The sequence below is a fragment of the Cynocephalus volans genome, chromosome 2 (genome assembly GCF_027409185.1).
Source record: "Cynocephalus volans isolate mCynVol1 chromosome 2, mCynVol1.pri, whole genome shotgun sequence".
In the NCBI taxonomy this organism is placed as follows: domain Eukaryota; kingdom Metazoa; phylum Chordata; class Mammalia; order Dermoptera; family Cynocephalidae; genus Cynocephalus; species Cynocephalus volans.
This window is the reverse complement of record NC_084461.1, coordinates 130,407,519-130,435,229: the sequence shown is the minus strand read 5'-3', so window position 1 is coordinate 130,435,229 and position 27,711 is coordinate 130,407,519.

Below are 27,711 nucleotides of genomic sequence, written 5' to 3'. Positions count from 1 at the left end.
CACTTTCTGTACAGGACTTCTCCCCTTTCCGTGTGCTCTGGCCCAGGCTGTTAGATCGTGCAGTGGCGACCCCACCGGGTGTGTGGTTTCTGTCGAGTCTCCGCCTCCCTGGCCGCACGTCTCCCCCCTCTGTGCACACTGTGCTGGGTTGGGGCGTGTCTTCTGCACCCCTCGTCTATCAGCTGGGCCTTCAAGACCCTGCTCAGCACCGCCTCGCCCAGGAAGTCTACCAGGTTTCTGCTAGGCACAGACGACCGGTCTCTCTGGGTGCCTTTGTAGCACTGTGTAGATCTTTCTCGGGTCTTGTTCACCTTTGTATCCCCCCCGGTATAAACCGAGTCTAGTGCCCGCCTGCAGCCTGCTCTCTGGCAGGTTCAAGCGGACCTGGGAACTCTCCTACCACACTATTCCCAACCAGAAATTCGTTAGGCTTTTTTCCAAACTGGTGGTCGCAGAGATGGTATCTGCCTCCCAGTAACAGGAAGTTTACCGGGGCCGGAGTCCAGGGTGTGGTGGAGTGACAGTCGGCCCGCCCGTACTTCCTAGCCCTCCCAAAACTGGTCGGGACGCCCCACACCCCCAGCCCCGCCTGAGAACCGTGGAGGGAGTGGGAGAGGAGGTCGGCCAGCAGGGTCCGGAAAGCCCCGCGCCAGGCCAAGCAAATGGGCTCAGTGATGGCCGAGCAGGGCGGAGCTGCCCGCACCTGGGAAAATGGAGGCAGCACCGGGGCAGTGAGTGGCCTGGTGGTGCAGGCGGGGAGCCGCGTGGGCATCCACCCCCCGAACAGAGCTGTGCCAGGGATCACTCACAGTGCTGTGCCAGGTCGGGCGCTCGCTCTGTCTCTGGTTTGTTGCCTTCCGTGTTCTCGGCGCTGCCGCCTCGGGCTGTTCAGTCGCGGCGCTGCTCGGGCGCTCCCGGGAGTCTTCTTTAATGCCGGCCTGAAACCTCGAATCCTGGATAGGGCAGCTGGCCGCCTTCAGTGCGGCCCCAGCCTCCGGGATCCTGGCTGCATCCACAGCAGCCCTGGCGCCGTGTTCCCTGTTTCAAGACTCACTTTTGCAGCTAAGAATCAGTTCTTTTCCTGCTCCACACTTCAAAGCTGTTGCCTGTAAATGAGGCAGCCTCTCCTGCCGGGGGCAAAGTGGCGTTGAGCCCCCACGACCGGCCAGCAGCAGCAGTCCTCCCTTAAGAGATGGCCAGAGGAAGGTCCACAAGTTTCCCGGCTGCCTGAGGCCCAGTGGCCACCTTTTCCACCTCAGCTACTCCGCGCCAGCCGCCGCAGCCGCCGCCATCTTGAAACTCTCCATTTTTGCTTTTAAACATTCATAGACATGACCATTATTTCCATCTGAGTGAAAGGGGTGGGTCCTAGGTACTGTGTGGTTATGGTGTCTAGATTAAGATGGATGAGGAAGCAATGGAGTGGAACATCTAACTCCTAGTTTTAAAACGTCCCCTCTCCTTCTTTCCACTTACTGATATTGGCAAAGCAATTTTATAATGTGAGAAAGCCACATAAGAGATGAGATTGCAGCCCCATGTAAGCAGTATTAGTGGAGGGACTCTAAAATTTGTTCCCTGGCCTATTTGTTCCTACTGTTTCAACAGATTTCATATGATTTTAGAAGGGTCTGCACACAAAATATGATGATTTTCACTCCAAAATAAAATTTTGTAAAAATCAGAGAAGCGGGAGTTTATAGAACGATGGATAAAATGGCACTGTCTAATCAAATTATGGTACAGATGCGGTAACTGAGACCTAGAGAGGGTAAATTGCTTCATCACAAATAAAATTGGCTGAATCCCTTCCCCCAGCTGAAGAAAACCCAGTGGGAGCATTGATTTGATGGGCTGTGCAGTTATTTCCTGGATTAGCTGGAAAACGTGATTTTTGCAAATGAATGTGGATTGTAGCCAAGAAGGGCCGGCCAGAACAGGAGAAGCAGTTTGAGACCTGGATCTGATGGTAGGTGTGAAGTTGGAGACAGGAGACAAAGCCAAAGGTCAGAATGTGGGAGATTTGTCACAGAAAGCAATTCAAAATGCAACATGGCATAAATTTTCAGGTTCTAAATTATGAATAAAACAAGTTTCTTCGTAGAATGTTCTAACATGGCATAAAATCTATTTAACTAGTCTACAGTTGTATAGCTGATAAAGATATCATTATTAACAGCAGAAAGTCTACCATTTATGAACAGTCTTCAAAAAGTTCACAGACAGATTTGTATTATCTTTTAATTTCATTTTCCATGAACTTTTTGAAGTACCCTCATACCAAAATTTTATTATGGATCACACACTATGATTTATGCCCATTGCTCCATGTAATCTTCTCAAAACCTATGAGATCGGTGATAACACTATACCATTTTATTTGATGAAAAACTGAGGCTTAGTAAAATTAGATTGCCCCCACATCTCAAAAGTATCTGTTTTTTTGAGTTGTCTGCACTCCCACTAATATGCCTCCCTGTGTCTGTTCTTTAGCATTTGTTTTCTACACCTGATTGAAAATTCTGTGAAGGAAAGAAACCTATCCCTTTTAATTGCTACTGAGTCCCCACTTCTAAGCAAAGTACCCTATGCAAAATAAATACTTCTTGAATGAGCTAATAAGTGAATAAATGAATATAGTATTTTATCATCACTCCTGTGGACTGGCAATTACCTTATTATGACTCTAGGGAACCGCATGCTCTGGGTTTAATGTATATTTCCCCTTGTACCAGCACAAGCATCTATTTCTTGGCAGTAATCATCATATTCGTTTTTGCCACTAAGTCCATGTCCTCAAAGTCCTCATGAAAATAAAAATTTTTAAAAATTATTTTTCAAAGTAGATCCATTCATGTCTCCTCTATTGCAAAATGTTGTCGTTGAACACATTGTCTTTTCAACGTTAGTGAATAATGATCAGAAAGATTTAAGAACCTAAAATTTCTGGTTTATATAAGAAATAGTATAGAGATTTGTATTCCTCTCTCAGTTCAGAAACATTCATTTGTTAGCTAGACATTTACTATTTGGAATGCATCTCTATAACTAATTCAGAAATCTGCATCAAGATATAAAATAATAGTATCACCTTGTATTTGCATAATGTAATTAAGTTTTCAGAGCTGTTCCCCATCACATCTATCACTTATTTTATGTTTCTCTTTAGCAGAGCCTTGGTGAATTTTTAATTCATCGTGCCATAATAATATATAGTTTAATGTCATTAAAACATTGGTATTGAGGGATAAAACTACAACCTTCGTTTGTACAGCACTATATAAACTGCTTTCACATATATTATCTTTATGAACTTCCTAACAGTCCTTAGAAAGAGATAAAGAAAGTGTTATAATCTTTATTTTGCAGACCAGGAAATGGAGCCTGAGATGTTAATTGACTTGTTTCTGAAGGTCAACCAGTTGGCATGTGGCAAAGCCCAACTAGATTCTAGGACTTCTGATTGTTAAGCCTGTGCCTTTTAATTTCTTTTTCTCCCTGACATTTTGATGTATATAAAGTTTATACCTTTTGATTTTAGGTATTTTACTTGACTTTTCTTTTTTTGATACCTAATATATTTGATGGAAGAAGTGATAAAATTGTATTTTGCAGCAGAATCCATATATCTTCATACTGTTAAAAAGCACTCATAATATTAAAAAAAAATTTTTTAAATATGTGAAACAAAAAATCTCCAAGATCCTTCAATGAATAACTAAACCCACCCTGTGACTGTAAGGTTGAGTAAACTGGGTATCAAGGAAATTAAATGATTTTGCCAAGTTCAAGAAGGTAATTAGTAAAAGAGCTCATAATGGAGCTCTTTTTTTCTGACTCATTTTATACACTCAACATGCCTTCAGATTTTATTAAGTCTCTATTATATGCATATCATTCTATTAGGCACTAAAGGATGCAAAGACAAGTAGAATATCATTGCCTTTAATTTCTAACTTAAGAGAGAGATAAGGAATGCACATTGGTAAGTAAAATGCAATGTGGAGGATGATGGGACCTTTAAAAAAAGTACAAACAGGAGAACAAAAGAAAAAAGACTAGAACATATTTTCACCCCCTTTTTGCTTTAGACTGACTTCAGTCATTAATATATTAAATACATGTTAATACGTAATTAATATATTGATTGCACTTTTAAAATAGCTTGAAACATATACTGCGTACATCAGTATATGTTACCTGGATCATTATTACCCTACAAGGAACTCCTGTGGGTGCCAAAATCTGCAGATGCTCAAGTCCCTGATATAAAATAACAGTATTTGCAAATAACCTATGCCCATCCTCCTGTATACTTCAAATCATCTCCAGATTACTTATAATATCTAATACAATGTAAATGCCTTGTAAATAGCTGTTGTACAGTATAGTCTGTACATGTTCAGTCAAGATGCACGTTTTTTCCCGGGTATTTCCAATCTGCGGTTGGTTGAATTTACTGATGTGGAACCCATGGATACAGAGGGCCAACTATATACATATTTGTATAGAGAGATGCCTTTATAGATCCATGTGCATATGTGTTAGAGATATTTATGCATGTGTAATTGTAGGCATGTGCATATACAAGTAAGAATAGATGTGTACATAAATATTTTTAGGGGTGTGTGTGTGTTTATTTACATACGCAAATGCATGCAAGTATATCTAAGGGTCTCATAACATAGACCCTTAACCTTCTCAACAGATACTGAGATCTTCTCAACTCCCCTAATATAATTTCAGTTTTCATAATAGAATTATAAAATAGCATTTAAACACTGGACAGCTCCAAAAATCTAAATTATTTATGTCATTCATTTAACAGATCTTATTTGCTGACACAGTGCAACTCCTTGATTTATTTAAAATACCTCCTTTTAGATTAAAAGATCACACTTAGACTTCTCCACTCCTATCACCAGCACTAACCATTGGCTGTATTGGGGGGGATGATTTTCACAAGGAAACAAAATGTGCTTTTGAGGTGGTGATGGTTGTTTTACTACAGGTCAGTCACTGCATTTCCAAAGAGAAAGGCCAGCTTGCCCTGTTGGGCAGTTGCTAGGCTCACTCCCCAGAAGTAACCTCAGCTACATGCTGGTTTCAGAGTACTCACAGTTTGAACCCAGAAATCCAGTATTACAAGTGGCCTCATGTTGTGGACCTTTGAGGTCCACATGTTGTAATTCTTTGATTAAGATATAATTCATTGTATTTTGTAACACTGATTTGCTAACATTTCTTTCAGAAAAAGACATACGTCAACTTTAAGAAGTATCTCAATTTAAGGAATGTTGAAATGTAGGGGAAAATGTTCATATTAGAATTGAAACAGAAGTTAAAACTGAATGAAAAGTAACAAGTTGAAAGAACTACTTATTCTGTACATTATTAAACTAATCACAATTAAAATGTTTTAGTAATCATATTTCCTCCCATGTGACTAGCTGTCAATTAAGTCAGTGTTTTAAAATGTGATGTGCGTCAGAATCACCTGAGAGCTTGGTAAAAATGAAAATTCCTAGTCGTTACCTCAGAGCTTCTAACTCAATTTATAAGCCTAATTTCTGTATTTTTAACAAATTCCTCAGGTGATATTGATTCTCTTCAAGGTTTAAGAGTTAATGTCTGAAACCCAGGGCTGAAGGAACTGTGAATCTTTCCTTTGGTCCACATTTATTTTTAAATTTTATTTCTTTATTTTAATTTTTTGTTTGCTTTATTGCTTTCAAGTTGACACTATCCTTCCATTGTCACTCGAATCCTAGTTTTCTGGAATTTCACCATATTTATCTAAATGTGTAAAATATTTTCATACTCTTTGACTCAATAATTGAAAACTTCCAAGAATGCCTCCTAAGGAAATATTTTAGAAAATAGGCACATATTTATTGGAAGTATATAACACAAATTTAAATCGCCCTCCTCTCTGACTTATAATTTTAGGGAAAAAAATGCTGAGAAATCATTCCCAGCTTAAGTTTTTTTCTAGCTCAGACCAATTTTTGTAGCTCACATCAAAATAGCTCAAGTTGTGGCCTGTAAAAGCATTTGGTTTAGATCATGGCTCCTTGCAAACCTCCTGTTCCAACTCCTTTTTGCTAAGGAGACTCTTTACTTGGTACTTCTGACCTGATTTACATATTAGTCATTGACTCATTACAAATTTTGTTCAACCCACTGTTATGCATCACATCTACAGTCAAACATTTTGAAAGGGTGTTGCATGATGAGAAATCTATATATCTACCAATTTTGGAGCAGGATATACGTCAGCAGGGAGGATGTGCCAATATTAAGGAAACTGGTAGCTATACGTTGTGTTTCTGTGCTCAGTAGCATCATAAAAGTTGAGTAAGAGAATCTCTTACCCTTACAGGGGTCTGTAGGGGGACCCTATCACTCTGAGGCAATCTAGCATTAATTCAGTATTTGCCAAAGTGTGTTGTTAGGTGGGGCATTAATGGATTTTTTTTTTCTCATAGTAGAAAATTTATTGTAGCATGTACTAGAAAAAAATATTTCTAACACACCACAACTTTGGTTTTACAGATATGTCTGCTTAGGTTGAGGCTAAAATAGATGGACTTTAAGGGAAAAAAAAAAAAGTTGAGAAGAATTGATTGAATAATATTAAATTGTCATGTGGATATATATAGTGAAAATTGTGAGAGTGGTACAAAATGTGTAAAGTTTCCAAAACACTACATTTATTCATACTGATTGTGTATCTAACATGGGCCCTAAGCATCACCAAGAACACATGTTCATTTCTGTTCCTTCTGGGACTCGATAGCTAGGCTGCATTTGCTGAGGACTTAACATAATGCCTGACACATAGGATTAATTAATCAATATATATTAAGTCACAGTGTCTGTTTAACTGCCTGTATAAAAATTATGGTTCACATGCCCACAAAGAAAGCCTAGGAGTACAACACACAGTTAAGCTTGACAGTAGGAAGAATCAGGTATAAATCTCAACCTCTTACTGACTCTCATTCTCTGGATAAATCATTAAACTTCTTTCAGTCTGAGTTTTATCACCTGACAAATGGAGGTCGTATTTGGGTAGATCACAATTTTTAGGATAAATGGCAGAATCTACATAAATTTCAAATCATACTGAATGGCATATGATAGGTACTAACTACTATAGTATCACTGTTATTTGTTTGTTTTTTTCCATTATACCAGATGACTATAAAAAATGTTAAGAAAAAGAGTTTGTGAATAGTTCCTGGCCTTACACCCATTCCTGATACTAAAGTCTTGGGAAGATAGCTAAGGTAATTCACTTCTGCAAGAGTCTTTCCTTATTAATATATTTTAAGATTTTCCTGTCAAATCTAATTTTATTTTTTAATAACCACATAATATTCCATTTTAGAGATATTACATTATAGGTACTGATATTTAGGTTGTTTCCAGTACCAAAATACTAGCCTTGTACAAAAATCATTCCACCCCTATGCAAATACACCTATAGCATAAATTCCTAGAAGTAGAATGTCTAAGTCAAAGGGTATATACCTTTTCAGTTGTTAACTATGTTGTCAGATGGCTCTGCAGAAAACTTGTGCTAGTTTATACTCCCACTACAATGCGGAAGTGTTTCCCTACATCCACACCAAACCAGTGCATTTAAAACATGATTTTTATCTTATATGTAAAACACAGTATTGTAGTTTTAAATTGCAAGTCCTTAATTATGCATAAGGTCGAGGCTTTGCCCTCTTTCAATGCTTTGTATCAAATGAACCACCAACCTCCCAGCCACACACTTTATCCTGAGGATAGAGAGTCAGAGCACTTCTGCCCTGGGAAAACCATAGACTTCCTTTAGACCAACACTCACTTTGCAGATCTGAAAGGTGAAGAAACCCAAAATGGAGAGGGTTTTGCCAAGGGTCACACAGCACCTCAAACATATTCTTTGCCTTAACAAGTGACCATTCATTTTCTCTAAGTGCTCTTTGAATTCTCTCCAGTAATCTGCTGCTTAAGATGCAGAAGATAAGTGAGTTTATTGGAATTTTGGGGTTCAAACTCAGCTTGATCAATAGAGGTTTTCTAAACATTCATAATGGGCTTATCTAATGCAGCAAGCATTCCAAGGAATCAAGAAATCAGAGGACAATTATCCTTAAGAGAGAGAAGTATTCTCTTTTGCAGCACTAATGAACATATTTCAGAGATTTTACTCGTGCATTCTGGGTATGGCAGACGATAAGATAAAATTATCCGGCTGAATTGTGTGCAGATGTTTGCCTGTACCTTGTTATTCACACTCTGCTATGTTGTTAGTGCTATTTTCCCTCCCTGGATCTATCCAATAAATGCTGCATCCTTCAGCAAAGTGAACAAGCACAGCTCTGGCGAGCTTCTGACTGCTTTCACACACAGTCACATGAAGTGCTGCTTCTTTTGAGAAGCTTTCTAAAGACTTGACCCCAGAGCCTTTCTGCAAAGTCAGAATAATCAGCAGTATCAAGTACAATTGATTATTGATGGCCAAAGATATTTAGAAGTTATGGAAATGAAACCTCTGTCAGACTTTATTATTGAGTAATGACTGTACAGATTGATTATCAAAGGGAATCCAGTTGATTTTCCATGAAGAAGCTGACTGATTATTAATAAATAATTTAGTCCTCTGGGAGAGTGAATCCTTCCTCTGTGGTTGTCTTTCATCTTACCTTGCTCTACCTCTACTGTTGGAGACTCCTCCTCTCATCCTCCCTATCACCAAAATCCCCAGTAGGGGGAGGCAAGGAGAGAAAGGAAAAGTGTATCATTTCTTCTTGAGAGAAGAAAAGTATAGAGGACCTGGATTTTAGCACTAGATTCACCATTAACTCACTATAGGGCTTGAAGCAAGTCAAAACATTTTTTCTGGGTATTCTTTTTTTTTTTTTTTTTTTTTTTGAGGTTCTTTACTGCTTTGAAATTCTAAGATTGATTTTTTATGTCTTGTGAAACTCCTGTTGCAAAACAAATTTCATCTACTTCAAATTTTCCTAAGTGTATTTGTCAGGAGTCTTTCTTTTGCATGGCACAGAAACACACCTCAAAATGATATAAGCAGGAAAAGTAATGAATTATCTCATGTAAATGGAAAGTCTACATATAGAACTGTACTCAAGCAGTTTCTGTCTTGCTGCCTCTCCGTCTCCTTCTCTCTTGGTTTCTGCTGTCTTCTTTTTGTTAGTTCTTCCCTTGCATTGACAAGGTAGCTGCTAGCAAAGCCAGACCAATATTCTATCAACTCCAGCAAAATAGTTCCATCAAAAGTCCTGAAACTGAGTTTCACTAGATAAAATTTTGTTTATCCTAGAAATCTGGATCATGTACCAGCCTTTGTGCCAGGCAAGTAGGAGAGAGGTAAAAGGGGACATGTGGTTGACTGTATTGAAACCACATGGGCTGAGAACAGATGAGGGATACTTCCCCAAAAGAAGTTATATTATTAGAAGAATGTAGAGATGATGGGCAAAATAAGTGGTCATTAGTATCTTAGCCCATTCTGTTTACTAAAAGAAAATACCTTAGATTGGGTAATTTATAAACAACAGAATCTATTGTTGACAGTTCTGGAGGCTGGGAAGTCCAAGATCAAGGCCCCAGCAGATTCGGTGTCTGGTATCTCCTAGATGGTGCCTTCTTGCTGCACCTCCACATGGCAGAAGGGGCAAACAAGCTCCCTCTGGCCTCTTCTATAAGGGCACTAATTGCATTTGTAAGGGTGGATCCCTCATGACCTAATCACCTCCCAAAGGTGCCATCTAACACTGTGGGTGTTAGATTTCAACATATAAATGTGGAGGGTGATACAAACATTCAGGTCACTTCAATATCATTAAAGCCATTGTTAATTGAATCATTGTTAACTTTTGCTAACAAGAAGATTCTCTCCTTATTTTTCAAGTAAAGGCTGTTTTTCCTCTTATTTGACTGATGTGAAGCTAAGGAGAAGAAATTAGCATTCTCTTTATCTTTAAGATACTCTGCCTGCACCACACAACCACAGACCAGTATCTGATGGCAAAGTGAATTAACCTATTCCACTGTCTTTGGATCTAAGCTTGCTTCCGTATTCAGTCTAATCCCAGGACACCTTCTTCCCCCCCCCCCCAACCAAAATTATATTCCTTCTCTGTATTTTGTTTCTGTCCTTTGAGACTTTTTCCTTCATGGCCTTGGTTCTTATCTGTAGTTGTTTGAGAAACCTCCATACTGTTTTCCATTGTGGTTGTAGTAATTTACAGTCCCACCAACAGTGTATAATCAAAAAGATGGGGAATAACAAATGCTGGTGAGGGTGTGGAGAGAAGGGAATGCTCCTATCTGGGGGTATTTTTTGAGGTCTGTGTTGAAGGGGTATTTCTCCAAAGAGCCTGTAAATTTGCTTCTCTCTATTAACTAAGAGCACTGGTCTTTCAGCCACAAGGATGACTTGTGGTTCTATGTAAGAGAATAATTTTCCTCCTTCTTCACACATCAGCAAATTTGAAATAGGCAATTTGCCTTGGTGCTCTTCTTGTAGAGCAGGTTGGTTTTTAGTTTTCTTTGAGAACCCAGTTTCATACAGACTCCTTCATAAAAAGTAAAACCTACTCTTAAAACACTGGGTTTGTTTTCTGTCACCAGTGCCAAATAGTCATCAGATTTTGGCTGATAACCTCAGGATAAAGCCATCTGTGATGTTTGTTTATATTTCTGGAATTCTATTTTTGTTCTCTTCTTGGCTTTTGCTATTGTTAGTCTAGAAATTTTAGGTAATTTTTTCAGTGGATAAAATATTCAAGAAAACTAGCTCACTGTAAGGCTGAAAAATACATTTTTCTTAATTCCTCTCTGTTTCCCAAGCTGCTCGGCCCTAGTCCCACCTCACTTGCCTCTCTACTTATCTGTTTTTCTTGTGTCTTGGTGTTATTTTAAAACAACCTCTCTAAACAACTTCCTAAGATCTTCCTGTCAATTACCTTTTCTTACCACGGAAATCCCTGTACATCTGTCTTTCTCTGTTTCCACCTCAAGGCAGAACCTGATTCTACCTTGTTTAACAATTGCAGTAGTTCTTTTTTACTATAACCCACCTTGGCTTACTGGCACACAACTCTGTTCGTGACATACACCTACTCAGTCATCAGTAATCCATGTGACCTACTAAATAAGGCCTTTAGCTGACCTAAACTATCTTTCTAGCTTTATTTTCTTTAAATTTCCTTTAGCTTGGGGCCGGCCCGTGGCTCACTCGGGAGAGTGTGGTGCTGATAACACCAAGGCCCCGGGTTCGGATCCCATATACAGATGGCCGGTTCGCTCACTGGCTGAGCGTGGTGCTGACAACACCAAGTCAAGGGTTAAGATCCCCTTACCGGTCATCTTTAAAAAATAAATAAATAAATAAATAAATAAATAAATAAATAAATAAATTTCCTTTAGCTTACAGCTCAAACAAACATGGTGTCTTAGGGTTTTCCCTACACTATGTTATAGTTGGTTGATATTTTATCTGCTTTATTATATTAGGGTTACAGCATGAGCAAAGGCCAGGAGAGGTAGAAGAGTATAGGCCAATTACAGGAAAATGTGGGTAGTGAATAGCTCCTCTATAGTCAAATATTTGATAACATAGATTGTGATAAATGAGGTTTAAGCCAGATTGTGAAGAGCTCTCCATGCTAAGAAGGCAGCATCATTCTTTGGACTATAGCACACCAATGAAAGACCATATCTTTTTTTTTTTTTTTTTTTTTTGTACAACTACTTTGCACAACTCTAGGGAGCATACATGAATGACATTCCCTGAAGTCGTGCAACATGTCAGTCTCAGTAAACCTCATATCATGCAGAAAAACATGTCATCCAACATGGTTGGCACTCGTTATGCTTACTAAATTTTGTCCAGCCTCCACAGGGGACATGTCTTAATATTTTGTTTGTAATTTCCTAACATTTGCTGTAATAAGAAAAGCTAAGGCCTGTATATTGGGAAGGTCTCCATAGAATATTGTTGTTTTTGTCTCTCCTTTAAAATTGAAACAAATATTATAATAATTTAGATGTTAGACACTGGATCTATTGGGGCTTTAAAATATGTGATGTACTAGATAGAACTATGTATAGTTCTACATAACCTTGCCAGAAAAAAAAGTTTTGATTTACATATAACTTATATCTAAGTCAAGCAGTTATGCTAACAGTTAGAACTCAACCTCTATAAATCAGTATACAATAAATGAGTATAAATGAGAGGGAAAGCCCTTGACCTTGTGCGTGCTCTTTCTCTCTCTCCCTCTCTCTCTCTCTCTCTCCCCCCCACCCTCCCTTCCTCCCTCCCTCCCTCTCTCTCTCACACACACACACACACACACCTGTCACTTCTGTAACAATAGCAGAATTGAAGAGAAAAGCAAGCCTTGCTTGGCTGGTCAGAAGGTAGGAAGGAACGTTAAGTATCTGGACCCAGGGCACAGGCTAGGGATGCTGCATTGGAACAGTGCCATTCCAATTAAATAAGACACTAAAAAGAAATCCTATTCATCTGTTTCCCTCTAGACAGCACATGTGGGCACTGATGTAGCCAATCTGCAGACTAAGAGAAGCCATTAATCCAGTGTCCATCATAAACTTCTCCTACCTCAAGTCTAAAAAGAGAAAGCCTGGATCCTTGAGAATCTTCTCCCTTGTGGGGTGGGTATGGAAGGAAGGCAGACAACCGGTGCCATTTTGTTTTTCTTTTTTATCCTCTCAGTCACTAAATAGGCTTTTCTTTGTTTAAACTTGTGTTAAAGAGCATTTACTTTAGTTGGATCATTGACAGCTATCCATAAACCATGAAATTTAGTACAAAAATTATTCCATAAGAGTTCTGGGTGTTGATATTTATCATCTCTAGCTTGGCTTGATTCTAGCTTGATCATGAATACTCATTCCTAGCCAAAATTTGAGAACGAGGGGAAAAATCCTTTTGGTCCTGTATCTAAAAATGGTCACACATTAAAAACAAATTGGCTTGCTTGCATGTGATTTTATTCTGCTGTACCTCCAAGTTACTCAGCCTCCAATGTAGAACCTTCAACAAACATGACATTTGTCACAATTTGATAAGCTTTGAGCCCATATGTGCATACTTTGGTCAAAAGGACAAGAGATGTAAAATTTAACTTAAATCGCTGATAAAACAGTTTAGTTCTCTATGTTTAATTTTTTATCTGACAGTTGTTTCCATTTTTTCTGTATATTTTTCAAACCTCAGTGCTAACTATTCAACAGCAAAGAGTGAATCTGAACAATACTATGACATAAAAGTTTGAGGAAGATGCAATCTCAAAAAGAGAAGTAGCACCAGGCACATTCAAGAGGGCATGAGAGGCTAAATTATATATCAAACTGTAAAAGCTGCAGACGGCAGTTGCCAGTCATGAGGAGAGGGAGGCAGGAGGGGAAAATGACAGACACTTTCACAAGCAGAGCCTATCAATTTCGCCAGACAATTACAGGATCTGCAGGAATCTTGTTGGCACAGCTCATTTTCCTGCATGGCCTCTCCATTTCTCAGGGAGTCCTGACCTAGGGTAATGACTGCCTGTGGTGTACGTGGCCCTCCCAGGAGGTCTGTTCCTATTGTAGTTGCCCGTGTTATGACTGTGACCCAATAATTAACAACAAAGACAAGATGGGAGACACCGAAAAGGAGAAAAAGCTGCGGGCATTTTTCTAGAAAATGAACTTCATCCTCTCTAGCCAACACAGAACACTTAAAAAATTGTTTTAAAAACCTTGGTATTTTTCCAGTGCAGGCAATAGTGATTTCCAGCAGACAATTCAACATTAAATCTGAGATTAAATGAGAGTGACCAGATTTGACACCAGGAGAAGAGCTAAGTTCTAGCCTGGCTAATCTGATTATCAATTTAAATATATTAATTGGCCATAAAATTTTTTTAACAAAGAAGTTTTTGGAAATGTTATTAGAAGAAAGTGTTTCTTGAAGAAGAAGCAAACACCACAGATATGCCTAATGAATTTGATTTTCTGAAATCCAATTTGTCTGATCAAAAGTTCGACCCCCAAATTGATTGTAATTCTGAATACTTAAACTAGTCAGTTAACCTGAGTTTTTAACAATTCCTTGACTAGAGGGAACTGGAACTGAACTACAAAAACTTGCACTTAAAAATATTACTATAAAAATAAATTAATGTCTTTAAAAGAATGAAAGTAGGGAGTACACTTTTACTGTTTCCATCAATTAAAAATTGTCTACAATTTTTTTAAAAATGTTTTTTAACATAAATAACATATTTTTTTATTTATTTTATTTATTTTTTATTTATTATTATTATTATTATTATTATTATTTTATTATTATTTTTTTAAATTTTATTTTGTCGATATACATTGTGGCTGATTATTGCTCCCCATCACCAAAACCTCCCTCCCTTCTCCCTCCCCCCTCCCCCCAACAATGTCCTTTCTGTTTGCTTGTCGTATCAACTTCAAGTAATTGTGGTTGTTATATCTTCTCCCCCCCCCCCCGGTTGTGTGTGTGTGTGTGTGTGTGTGTGTGTGTGTGTGAATTTATATATTAATTTTTAGCTCCCACCAATAAGTGAGAACATGTGGTATTTCTCTTTCTGTGCCTGACTTGTTTCACTTAATATAATTCTCTCAAGGTCCATCCATGTTGTTGCAAATGGCAGTATTTCATTCGTTTTTATAGCTGAGTAGTATTCCATTGTGTAGATGTACCACATTTTCTGTATCCACTCATCTGATGATGGACATTTGGGCTGGTTCCAACTCTTGGCTATTGTAAAGAGTGCTGCGATGAACATTGGGGAACAGGTATACCTTTAAAAATTGTTTACAATTTTAGATCGTCTTCAACATTGAGGGCACAAATCATTAGTATTGTGCTGTTTGATAGGATATAAAGAGCATCAGTTTCTCTTACAGAAAGAAATGATTTGTTTCCATTTTTCACAGTTTTACAGTATTTATTACCAGTGTTGGTGTTGACAGTTTTCCCTGATATTATGAACTGTTTTGTCAATCTTATCGCTACCTACAGACTTTTGGAAAGACAAATGTTCTGCATTTAACTGAGCAAAAGCAAGAGAGAGAGAGAGATCTTTTGCTTTCAGATCGACCCTTTCCTCATGTCTCCAGGCCAAAAGTGCCGGTGCTGTACTCTCTTCCCATCATTCACCAACCCATTCACTTTTTCTTTCATTTAAAAAGTACTTATTAGGCACTGTACTGTTTTTATGCTAATCACTAGGGAGAGCAAAACCCAACTCTATCTCTGCTTTCACAGGGCTGCCATTTAGTGAGGAGAGGTAAATATTGATCAAAAAAATCAAATATATAACCACAAGATGTGATCCATGCTATTTAGGAAAAGTAGCTGATGCTATGAAAAGATGCACTTAGAAGAACCAGGCCTTATTTGTATAACTCAGGAAGACATCTGTATTAGATTCCTAGGGCTGCCATAACCAATTACTGCAAACTTGGTGGCTTAAAACGACAGAAATTTATTCTCTCACAGTTCTGGAAGCCAGAGTCTGAAGTCAGGTGTTAGCAGGGTTGGTTCTTTCTGAAGGCTCTGAGAAGAATCTGTTCCATGCCTCTCTCCTAGGTTCTGGTGGTTGCTGGCAATCGCTGGTGCTCCTTGGCTTGTAGATGTGTCACCCCAATCTCTGCCTTCATCTTTACATGGCATTCTCCCCTGTATGTGTCTGTGCGTTTATGCCTAGATTTTCCTCTTCTTTAAAAAAAAAGCACTAATCATTGGATGAGGCACCCCGCTAGTCCAGTATGACCTAATCTTAACTTGATTACATCTGTAAAGACCCTATTTCCCAATGAGATGACATTCACAGATACTGGGAGTTAGGACTTGAACGTATCTTATTGAGGGACACAGCTCAACCCACAACAGCTTCCTTGAGCCAATTACATTTGAGCCGAGATCGTTAGAATCCACAGAAGGGAGTTCTCTGCAAAGGGAATGGGTCGTGTAAAGGCCCTGAGGCAGGAAGGACACAGAGACAAACACATACACAGAGAGACACAAGAGCCAAGAGACTCGAGGTTGTGTACCCACAGGTGCTGCACAGAGGCTCCCACACATGGACTCTCCTCCCACGAGGCATGAACATCACAGACCTCTTTGACTTCACTCCGAGTCTTTCTGCTGGATCAGCCAGCCCCGTCATGTGCCCTCAAGTAGAAAAAGATGGAAGTACTCCCCTGTTTGGGGCTAGACTTGAGGAAAGATTGCCTATGTGGAAAGCCTCCTTTAGGGCAAAAGCTTGGGTTGTGACACATAAACACAGGTTCGGAACAAGGAGGCTTGGGTTAAATCCAAGCTTTGTGCAACCTGGGTAAGTGACTGCACATTTCTAAGCCCCAGTGTTCTCATCTTTAAGTGAGAATAGTATTGGCGTCATGGAGTCATTGTGAATATTAAATGAGGCAAAGTGTGTTCGAAGACTTTGTAAACTTACAAAATAAGGAGAAAGAATGTCCCTTGGGATAGGGAAGATTAAAAATCCTTGGCCTTCGAAGCCTAGCACAGTTCATCCAAATGCCTTCACAGTGACAGAGGAGCAAGGGTGGGAGAGGGGAGAATTACTAATAGCATTTCCCAACCTGGATACCGTGGAGGAGGTGAGAAGGTTAATAATAACAATAACATTTCAACTGTGCACAGTGGAGAAGCTGGGAGAGTTAACATTAATCATTTTAACAAGTGAATATATGTACGGTGGTTTACAGGCAACAGCATTTTCTCATGTACAAACTTATACAGTGCTTATGTCTCCTAAACCCTTTTCTAAAATAAAATTCATGTATCTGGGGATGAGAGAGTTTTTAAACACAAACCGTCTTATCTGCCAGCACATTGTCAGGAGGGGTTTATCACATTCCTGATCTTGGGAAGGTTGAATAGAGCGGCTGAGAAGAGGATGGCAAATGAGGGAAAGGAGAAAGGATTCCAGAAGAGAGCTCCGGTCACCCCCCCACCCCATCCCTGCCCCAAGAGTGCCCTGGAGATGGGAGAGAATCTGGGGAAATTTTCTTTTCACCCAGGACCCATCCTGTCCACCCTAAGGGCCTCAGCATTTTCAGAAACAGGTCAAAGTATATAATTTGCCAGAGTTGTGGTCAAGGTGGGGTTTATAATGCAGAGGGTGACACTGTGCATCACGCAGTGGAGAGTTACCTGCAGACTCACCCGGGGAAGAAGGGAGTGGGTGGAGCCTCTTCCCCAGAGGGTTGCAAGTGAACAGTGAGAAGCATCTAGGAAGACTCTGATCCCTGAGTGAAGCAGAGCCCTTTACCTCACATACAAGTATCTTTCCAAAATGTTTCTGTGCACTTACATATATATGCATATATATATATACACACACATAGAAGTATGTGTGTATATGTATATATACGCATACATATAGATATATAAAATTCCTTCAGATTTTTATTTGAATAACGTTAGCTTTGTGCATTCATTTATCTTGCTCCTTTGACTAAATAATATGTTTTGGTTTGGGTTTTGGTTTTTCTTGGAGGAAATTATGTTAAGTGAAACAAGCCAGACACAGAAAGAGAAATACCACATGTTCTCACTCATGTGTGGAAGCTAAGAAAGTTGATCTCACAGAACAGTGGTTACTAGAGACTGGTGGTGGGGGGATGGGAAGAGGGTGGTCAATAGATACAAAACTGTAGAGAGATTGGAAGAATAAGATCTAGCATTCTATAGCAGTATAGGGAGACTACAGTCAACAACAAATTACTGTATAACTTCAAGTAGTCAATTGAGAAGATGTTGAATGTTCCCAACACAAAGAGGTGACAAATGTTTGAGGGATGGATATATTAAATACCCTGACATGAGCACTGCACACTGTATAAATGTACTTGAATAATATGTTTTGAAGTGCAGCTTGCCTCATAAGTTTATACAGATCTACCTACGTATTTTTTTAACCATTGCACGGTCATTTGCAGACTGGACATACACTTCAGCTGGTCCCTTTCACACGGACAGTGCATTGTTTCTCATTTTTCACTGTTACAGTATTACACAGGTATGGATTTGATCTTCATGAAGTCCCTCATTACTACCTTTAATATGCTATATACTTTCTATATTTCTCTTGTAATTTTTGCTTCACTCTACTAGATTATAACCTCCATTAGGGCAGGGGTTTTGTCTATTCTCTTCACATATCTATCTCTAGCACCTAAAACTGTGCACCCAATAAATATTCATTGAACAAATACTCTATGGCCATATTCTGCCTCCACATAGAGTAAGGGTGTGTCCGTATTGTCCTCTTCATAGGAGGGTAGCTCTCTGAGGGCAGGGACAGTCACCCTCATCTCTTTTACCTGAAATGCCTGGCATAGTCTCTTGCTTAGAGTGAGAGCTTAATAAATTTTAGAGACAAACAGTATAACACACTGTTTGGTACTTCAGTCAGAGCAATGTGCCCTGCATCTCAGCTCAACAACTTACTGATCCTGTGATTCTGGTGAAACATCAACCTAAAGATGATTATCATCAGCTTGCATCTGATCCATCTCACCATCTCCCCTGCTCCACTTTGGCCTGAGTCACCACCATCTCTAAGCTGGATTTTTGCAGTGGCCTCAAACCAGTCTCCTTGTTTCTGCCCTCTTGTTAATTCTTCCACTCTTGCCAGAGCAGTCACAGTGACATGTTAAAACCTAAGTCAGATCAGGGCGCCACTCCTCTCAAACCCTCCATTGGCTCCCCACCCACTCTGGGTAAAAGCCCAAGGGAATGTAAAAAGGCCTCAAAAGCACAGCGTGGTCTGCACACGCTGCCCTCCCATTAATGTCTGCCCTTGACTTGGCTGCTGTCCTTGCTCGCTCATTCCCTCCAGACTCCCTGAAATTCCTGGAACTTGGACACCTACACTCACTGTGGAGCTCTTGTACCTCACTCCTAGGCAGTGCTTTCCCCCCAGGCATCTACATGGCCCGCTCCCTTCCAGCCTTTTGTCAAGTAGCTCCTTCCTAGTTAGGCCTTCCTTTATCTAAAGTCACACCCTCTGGCCTATATTATTGTTTTTTATAGCTCTTTATCATAATCCTGCATAGTGTATTTATTAATTTGTCATGCTTATTGTGTGTCTCTCCCTACTAACGTGTTAGCTCCATGAGCCAACGCCTGTATGTCTGGGTTTTTTTTATTTATTCACTGCCGTATCTTCTGTGTCAAGAACAGTGTTTGGCAGCTATGACGTGGTCAATACATATTTGTCAAAAAACCTGATTTTGCTTAGTGGTTTACTCTTTATTTATTTATTTATTTTAATAGAAACATAACTGATTATACATATTTATGGGGTACAGAGTTGACTATCAGTGTTCATGTACAATATGTGGTGATCAAATCAATGTTATTAGCATGTTTATTATTACGAATCATAATTATTCTTGTGTCCCTTACCCAATTTCTCCCTAACCCTCTACCTCTCTCCGTTTCCCACCTTTAGTAACTATAGGTCTGTTTCTCTCCTTCTCATAGTTCAATATATTGTTGAACTCTCTTTCTTTCCTTCTTTCCTCCCACTTATGATTGAGGACGTGTGGTATTTCTCTTTCTGTGCCTGGCTTATTTTACTTAACATAATTTTCTCCAAGCTCATCCATGTTGCTGCAAATGGTAGAATTTCATTCTTTTTTATGGCTGAATGGTGTTCCATTGTGTATCTGTACTACATTTTCCTCATCCAGTCATCTGTCAATGGACATTTCAATTACGTTGGTTCCGTATATTGGCAACTAAGCTGATTTTTTAAAAAGAGCACTTATTTGACATATACCATGCTAACCCCTTTACCTGCATTATTGCATGTAACTTTTACCACCATCCTGTAAGAGATGTCCTATAGTGACAGAGTAGAGAGAATGGGCTCTACAGTCGAACAGCTTGGATTAAATTCTAACTCATTGCTCACCAGCTCTGGATGGAAGGCCAATCATATTTGTCTTTGTTCAGTCTCTGTCCCCTCACCAGAATAGGTAAAAGGGAAATATTCATGATTATTATTTATTACTTTTTGTCATATTTCATCAGACTGTATAAAGCAACCAGTTCAACACTAGTTTTCAACCACAGCCCTAGATTTAGGCATCAAATCTCATCTTATTTAATTATATATCTTATGTGACCATTTAAGTCACAGTAGCTATTTTGTGCATGCTGTTTTGCAAGAATAAAGTACTCCCTTGTCTGTACCCTATTTCAGACAGGAAAAATATTAACTTCTTGGTTATAAGTGCCCTGAAAAATGGGATTTATAACTGAAATGCCCCAAATGATTAAGTCAATTGGTGCTAGGAGCATTACTACAAAGAATGATACACAGCCTGCATTAAATCTTTGCAATACTCTGGACAAGATACGTGTTTAGTGGCCTTACATTTTGATTTCTATAGAACAGGACTTGTTTTTAAGTCATTTGAGAGTTTTGAAGGCAATGACAGATATAGAAAAAAAAAAAAACATAAAAGATAATCCCTTTCAGGTTCTAAAGAAGAGATGAGCATCATGTAGTGGTTAAAAACAAGTACTTTTGAATCAGGCTGACCTAATTTGAAATTTTGACATACACATTACAGGCCCTCAATAAATGTTAATTGAATCAATGAATGGCTCTTAAGTACACAAGCTATATGACACTGGGCAAGTTTAAAAGTTTTAATTTCCTCTTTTGCATGATAGAAAAATGATATTTACCTCATGAACTTGTTTTAGTGAAATAATGTACGTGCAGTGGGAAATACTGTGCTTGACATATGGAAAGATTTCAAAAGAGTTATTATTAAACAATTTTTTCCACTCTAAAGTTCAGGAAATGGAACCCTCCTCTTCCAAATTAAATGTTTTACCTGAAGTAAAAGAATACAGATGAGCTTAACATCAGACATAAAAAATGAGCCCTTTCCCAGTTCTCTACTCCTCCTTTATCTTACCCTCAACTCCAATAATTGTCAATCAATAGCCTTGATGCACCCATAATTGTTACCAAATCTTATATGATATTTACTCAGTTCTTCCTTATTCTGTGGACCATATGGCAAACCCTCTCTCATCTTTGCAGACTCTGCCTAACTATCCCTTCTGCTAGAAACACTCTCTGTCCCACCCCCCTCCCCGCCAGGGAGTTGGATCCCCTCTGGTTTGCTTCTCTGTTCCAGCACTGATTACATCTGCAGGGCTGCAGTTCATTATTTACATGTTGGGCTCTCCCAGTGGGAAAGAGTTGTAGAGAGGATCCATAAATCATACATTCAGGGTTGGAGTAGATGACTTTTAACACCTACCTCAGCACATTAGAAAGATAATGCATGTGAATAGCTTAGCACAGTGACCAGCAGTAGTAAATGGTCAATAATAGTAATTATTCTGATGATTAGCAGTAGTAGTAGTATTCATCTGTCACAGTAGGAAGTAAAGTATAGTAATTATCTTTACAAATGCTATTATGATCTAAAATATTATAGGCCAGGACTCCAGGGCTTTGGAATATCAAAGATTGCTTACTGTACAAAGAGGAAATACTGGTTCACAAAATCTTCTGAGATTCTGAGAAGTGGAGGGAAAAATTTTGAGCCCTTGACACTTTGTTTTTCCTAACAAAGCTGTCTATAGAAATAGCTTAGAACTTGAAATGAGAAATTGTAATTCTTAGTTTCTCCTTAGATCCTACCAATATACTGCAGAGATATAAAGTAAAATAACATGATTCACTCCATGGGGTGCACCCCTTCCTGTAATAATCTATATTTTGAGAGAACTACATTATGATTTTGTGGGTTTAAGGAGTTCTTTACTCTTCCAATGACAATTGTATTTTGGCTTTATTCATGTACTCCTCCACAAATGTTTTGTTTTTGAGCACCTCCCGTGAGACACTATGAGAAGCCCTGGGGAAAGGGGGTGAAAAGGCGAGGGAAATCCCTGCCTCTACAGAGCAAAAAGGGATAGAACTGTTGGATGGGGAACGTGAATATCATAGGTAATGTAATTTATTTCCCTGAGTGATCTGTACCTGTGAGCTCTCTGAGATATGCACAGGAAAGGCTGGCAAGCAGAGAAGGCTTCCCTAAGAAAGGTAGGGCTGGTAGAAAACAGTACCCCCAGCGATTTCCAAAAAATGACTTATTAAAGCTCCAATGTAGTTGACTACAAAGTTCCTTCATGAGAAGGGGCTGGCATGCATTCAGAAGGAGTTTGTTCTGGCCCTGTTGATTCCAATTAAGTCAGGTTTTGCAGAATGGACAATTGTGCTATGACTTGCTGTGGCTAATGGTCAGTTCTCTCTTTGATGGAGAGGAGAGGCACTTTAGAGTCCAAAGGATTTTGGATTTGGGAGCAAGGTCTCTGTGTTTGCATTAATTCCAGCTTTTCATGATGTGATATCAAAGCATGACTGTTGTGTTCCATCCTCACTCCTGGCTGCAGTTGGTTATCTACCCTTATCTTCTCTTTGCTTCCCTTTCCTCACTGAATTCTTCTGTGTTTTGCGTTTTTTCCCCCCAGAAACATTATTTTGTTCAGATTATAGGAGCTATACAACAATTATTATAGAAATCTTGGGGAGGGGGAAGAAAAGCCTCCATTAGTTTAAACTAAGATCTCTCATAATTTACCATTTATAGAAAACTTGCTATTTGAACACCTGTCTTCATGTATGTATACACATGTACTGTCTAGTTCATTTTAAATATCTTAAATCTTATATTGAAGTTTATTTCTATAAAGTATTGCAAATTATTTTCAAATATAGGGTGGGATAAATTTTTTTAAATAGGTAAATCAGTAAATCAATAAATAATAAAAATTCAGCACTGCTGTTTCTCAGATGTGGTTTCACTAAAAACAAACTGGAGTGTTTCTGTTACAGCATTTCTGCTACAGTTGGGTTTACAGGCTCTGAAATAAGACTGCTGATGTTATGTACCACCTTTACTGTTTACCAACTACATAATTTTGCACAACCTATTTCTTTGAGCTTCTTTTTCCTTAACTGTAATATTTATTTATTTATTTATTTATTTTTAACTGTAATATTTATAATGTTCGTATTAAATGAGAAAGTAAATATACAACATATTATAGTGCCTGGTTTATATTAGCACCCAGAAGTTATTAGCTCATGTTATTTCTAAGCCCAGGGATGACCCCTTTCATATTACTGAGTTTATTGATGCTACTCTCATTTTTTCAATATTCAATGCTCAAGGGTTGGGGTGTTGTCTTCAATCTTTCCTTCTCTCTCTCAATCTCAGTCATTCTCTCTCTCTCTCTCTGTCTCTCTCTCTCTCACTACTTCCCAACAGTCAACACATTATATGGACTTTTCCTACATCACAGACCACCTGGAGAGAAGCACTAAGAAGCATGAGGCTCAAACACATCTTGATTATGCTACTTACCTAGCTGTGACTTTGGGTAAGGGAGCTGACCTCCTATCAACTCAGTTCTCTCAACTATAGATAGGGACTGATAACCGCATCTATCTCATAGTCTTGTTTTCAGTCTAAAATGGGAGGATGCACATAAATTGCTGCATTATACAGTGCTCAGAATATGTTAAGTGCTCTATAAAGAGGTGTTGAATGATGATCAAGAAAACGATGATGGTGAGATGAATGAGTTCCTTTAGCTTAGGAAAGAGAAGATATAGCTTCACTCTTTATATCTGAACACTGGCAATGGATTGCTCTCTGAACCTCCAATCTCTAGTTTATTTCTATTCCATTCTGCCCTGTGCGTAACTTCAAGATTAATCTTTCTTAAAAACAAATTAGACATGCCTATTCTCTTAAACATGTTTATCAGATTCCCCATAATTATTTTTAAAAATGCAAATTCAGTATCTAGGAAGTCAAGATATGCATACTTTACCCTCACCTTATCTTTCTGACTGTACATCTGTTGATTCCCAAGAATGAACCTTCCCCACCAAGCATAGTGATCTATAATTTATTCTTCACAGTTTTTCATTTGTCCTACCTTCCTGACTTTCTTCAATCACTCTGGTTCATCCTCCGTGTTCCACCCTTAAACATATCACCTTCAATTTGGGTGAAATCATCTATTTATTCAGAAATATTTATTCAGAATCTACTTTGTGTCCAGTACTGGACTAGGCACTGTGATTCAACAAGGAATCAGATAGACATAGTCTTGGCCTTATGACATAATTACTTTTGTTCTCACTGTGTGTGGGGAGGGGTGGGGGGTAATTCCCTACTCTTTTGGCACGTATAATATGCAGATTTGTTTGGCAGATGCATATTGTATCATCTTCAACTCTATCATAATGCCCTGCACATAATTATGGTTTAAGAGATAGTTGTTGATCTGATTTTTGAAATGACTTTTCTATGGAATATAGTCCATGAGGTTAGGTTGATTACCTTCCATTAGTCAACCTCACAAGATCCCACAAATTGGACAAAAAAATTTAGTTAAGCATTAGCACCGGTATAAAACTCAGAACAGAATCTTAAATGTTAAAAGAAAAAACTGTATTCCTCTATAATGTGTTACTATATTTGTTGCTTTGCCCCCATGAATTTGTCACCCCACTTCCCCTGGGTGATGGAGTTGCAAAGAATTACTCAAAGCCCATCTCTTCTGAGCAGAGAGAAGCCCCAAAGTGGTTAATCTCCCCTGGAACCCAGAAGTGAGAGGCATTCCTTCCTTTGGAAATTAACCCCGAGTTGGGGTTCTCTTCCTGCATTTATTCTCCAGAACAAGAAGTTACAGGAAAAGACATACGTGGGGTTTTTGCTAAGCACCATTTAACAAATTTAACAATAGAAGCTGGTAACCTTCAGTAAAAATAAGTCAGATGACATTCCCTTAAACAATTAAGTGATCCACCAACAAAAGCTTGATCTAGCAAACATTCCTTCTCCCTCCAGCAGCTTCCCAGTAACTTTACATATCAATCAGTAACTAGTCTGTCTTTGAGCCAGCAATCTTGCTGTGTTGCAAATCTTTATCTTACACCAGAGACTTTATAGCCTGAGGAAAATTTCTTGTCCTTTGCAAGGTCAATATTTGAAACTGCTAGGCTTTGGAAAACCAAGCCCTATGAAGTACATTTGCTTTATGAATCCTCTACATATATTATACCATACTATAACATAGGGAAAATGTTGATAGCCAGTTTTTTTTATGTAGAGTATGGAAAATTAAATGAAATTCTTTATAATAGAACTATATAATATATTCAAAGATATTTTATTCTAACTTTATGCATTCCTTACTTAAGTAATATTAAACAGTGTAAATCTTTATATTGAAGTTGTTCTGCCTATTTTAAATAGCAAGCACTCATTATTCACCTCCTATATATAGAAGTTTATGCTCATGTTTGACACTTTGCAAAAGTGCCTTTCTGATAGTTTTTTCTTTTTAATTCAAAGTCTTTGAAAACAGTTACCAAGGAAACAACAGAATAGATCATGTACTTTTACCTAAAATAGAAAAGCTTGTTTTAAGTTATAAATATAATTCCGTAAAGTCAACTTCCTCCAATAATTTGGGTATTTTTCTTTAACTTTACATACAGCTTGTTTTTATAATAGTGCACATATACAGCAAGTGCCAGTCTTAGGCAGGGACTGTTAAACATGTTTCTTGCTCTGTCTGACCTTGAATACATAATTGTGTCCTGCTGTGGTCGAGATTTCTCCTCCATGTCCAACAAATTTGATACTTCTCCCTCTGCAGTGGCTGTAAAATGTTTTGAATCCAGACAAAAAAGACAATGAAAGAAGGATATATGATGAATTAGTGGGTACAAAGCTATGCTATATACACTAAATGAATTAAAGTACATGTGCGCAGGTATTGAAACAACACATGGTATCCCACAAATGTGTACAAATAAATGTTTTAAAAAATCACCTTTTGCCCCATAAATCTACAAAAGTATTTGTCAATTAAAAATAAGGATATTCTAAAATTAATTTTAAAAAACATATATGGCACCCAAAGACTTAACATTGCTAAACTCATCCTTGTGAAAGCTTTCTAAATCCAGACAAAAGAGTACAATGCGAGAGGACTTACAGTGCTGTTGAGTGAAATTAAGCTTGGGACTGTGATGGATAGCAGCAAGGATTGAGAAATATCAGCATATGGCTTTAAAAAAATTATTTAACTTTGTTTTGTTTTAACTGCTACACCAAGCTCTAACTTTTGCCTGAAATCAAAACAGCCATTGAAGGGCTCCCACAAAGTAAAAGGAATTTCCCATAATAAACTTTATTATAAATGAACTTTGTAGAAATTGTGAAATATGTTTCTCAATCTCAATATTTTCCTTGTATCTGGATCAATGTTAATTGAATTGAACTTCATGGTAGTCATTGTTCACAGGTACTATGAATACAAAAGTGAAAAAGACGTAGTTATAGTTTTACCTGTCAGTGGGACTCAGTCACCTAAAGAATAACTATAATATAAATGAATTATGGCCACATTATTCTAATTGTTCTTCGTACATCTGTGTTTGCCCTTTTAGTCCATTCCATTCTCTGTTGTTAGAAGGCTATTAGCAAGACCAAAATTTCATCAAGTCACTGTCCTATCTGAAACCCTTTGGTGATTACACTTTGCTTTGTGGATGAAGTCCATACCTTTTAACATAATTTATAATCTCCTCTACCATCTGGCCAAGCTTAGCTGTACAAACTTATCTCTTGCCATTTTTCTATTCACTTACCAAACTCTTGCCTGTATTTTTCTCCAAAGCATCTCTCACATTCTCTTTTACCTCTAGACCTTCATATTCAGTACTCCTTCTGCCCAGAACCTTCTTCTTTTTCACCCTAGCACTTTACTGGCTGATTCATTCTCATCTTACCAATCTTTGTTTTATACCACTTTTCCTAAGAAATCTTTTCCTGATCCACCAAGACTCCTGTGATTCCCATTTCCTATCATCTGTGCAATTATCATACTGTATTAAATTGCTGATTCCTCTTCTGGGAAGGGCAGAGATCCCATCTCTCTTGCTTAGCACAAACATGTCCTCCACCAGATGCTTCATAAATATTTGTGAATTAATGAGTGGATAAATTAATGAATGAGTGATGAATGCTGTAAGTAGTATCTTTGAAGTGAAAATGGAAACCCAGATGAAGGAATTGAGGGAATAATTTATTCCACCCAGGATATGGTGAAGAAGTATGAGGAAAGTGATATAAGATGACATTTGATCTGGCCCTAAATGATGAGTAGAAGGAAGTTAGTTCACCAGGGGGTTGAGGAAGAAAAAGGGAAGTTAAATAAAAAACTAAATGAGCAAAGTCAAGGGTTTGCATAGCAGTTCTGGATGAATCCTACTTGGTTTGGATCTCACCTTAGACATCACTTCTACCAAGCCTTCCTGACAATCCCCCTTAAAGCGGCTAGATATGTCTTGTGTGTGTGCTGAGAGCTCTCTCTTACTCTACACTTTATGAAGTATGTTTCTAATATAAAAATTTAAACCTGACATCTGAAAAGCAAATCCACCAAGAATAATAACTTTAAAATTTATATAGCATTCTTTTCATGTGAAAAGCTTAATGTGTTGACTTTAAATAACTTGTAATAACAATAATTGCTATTATTATTATGTGAGA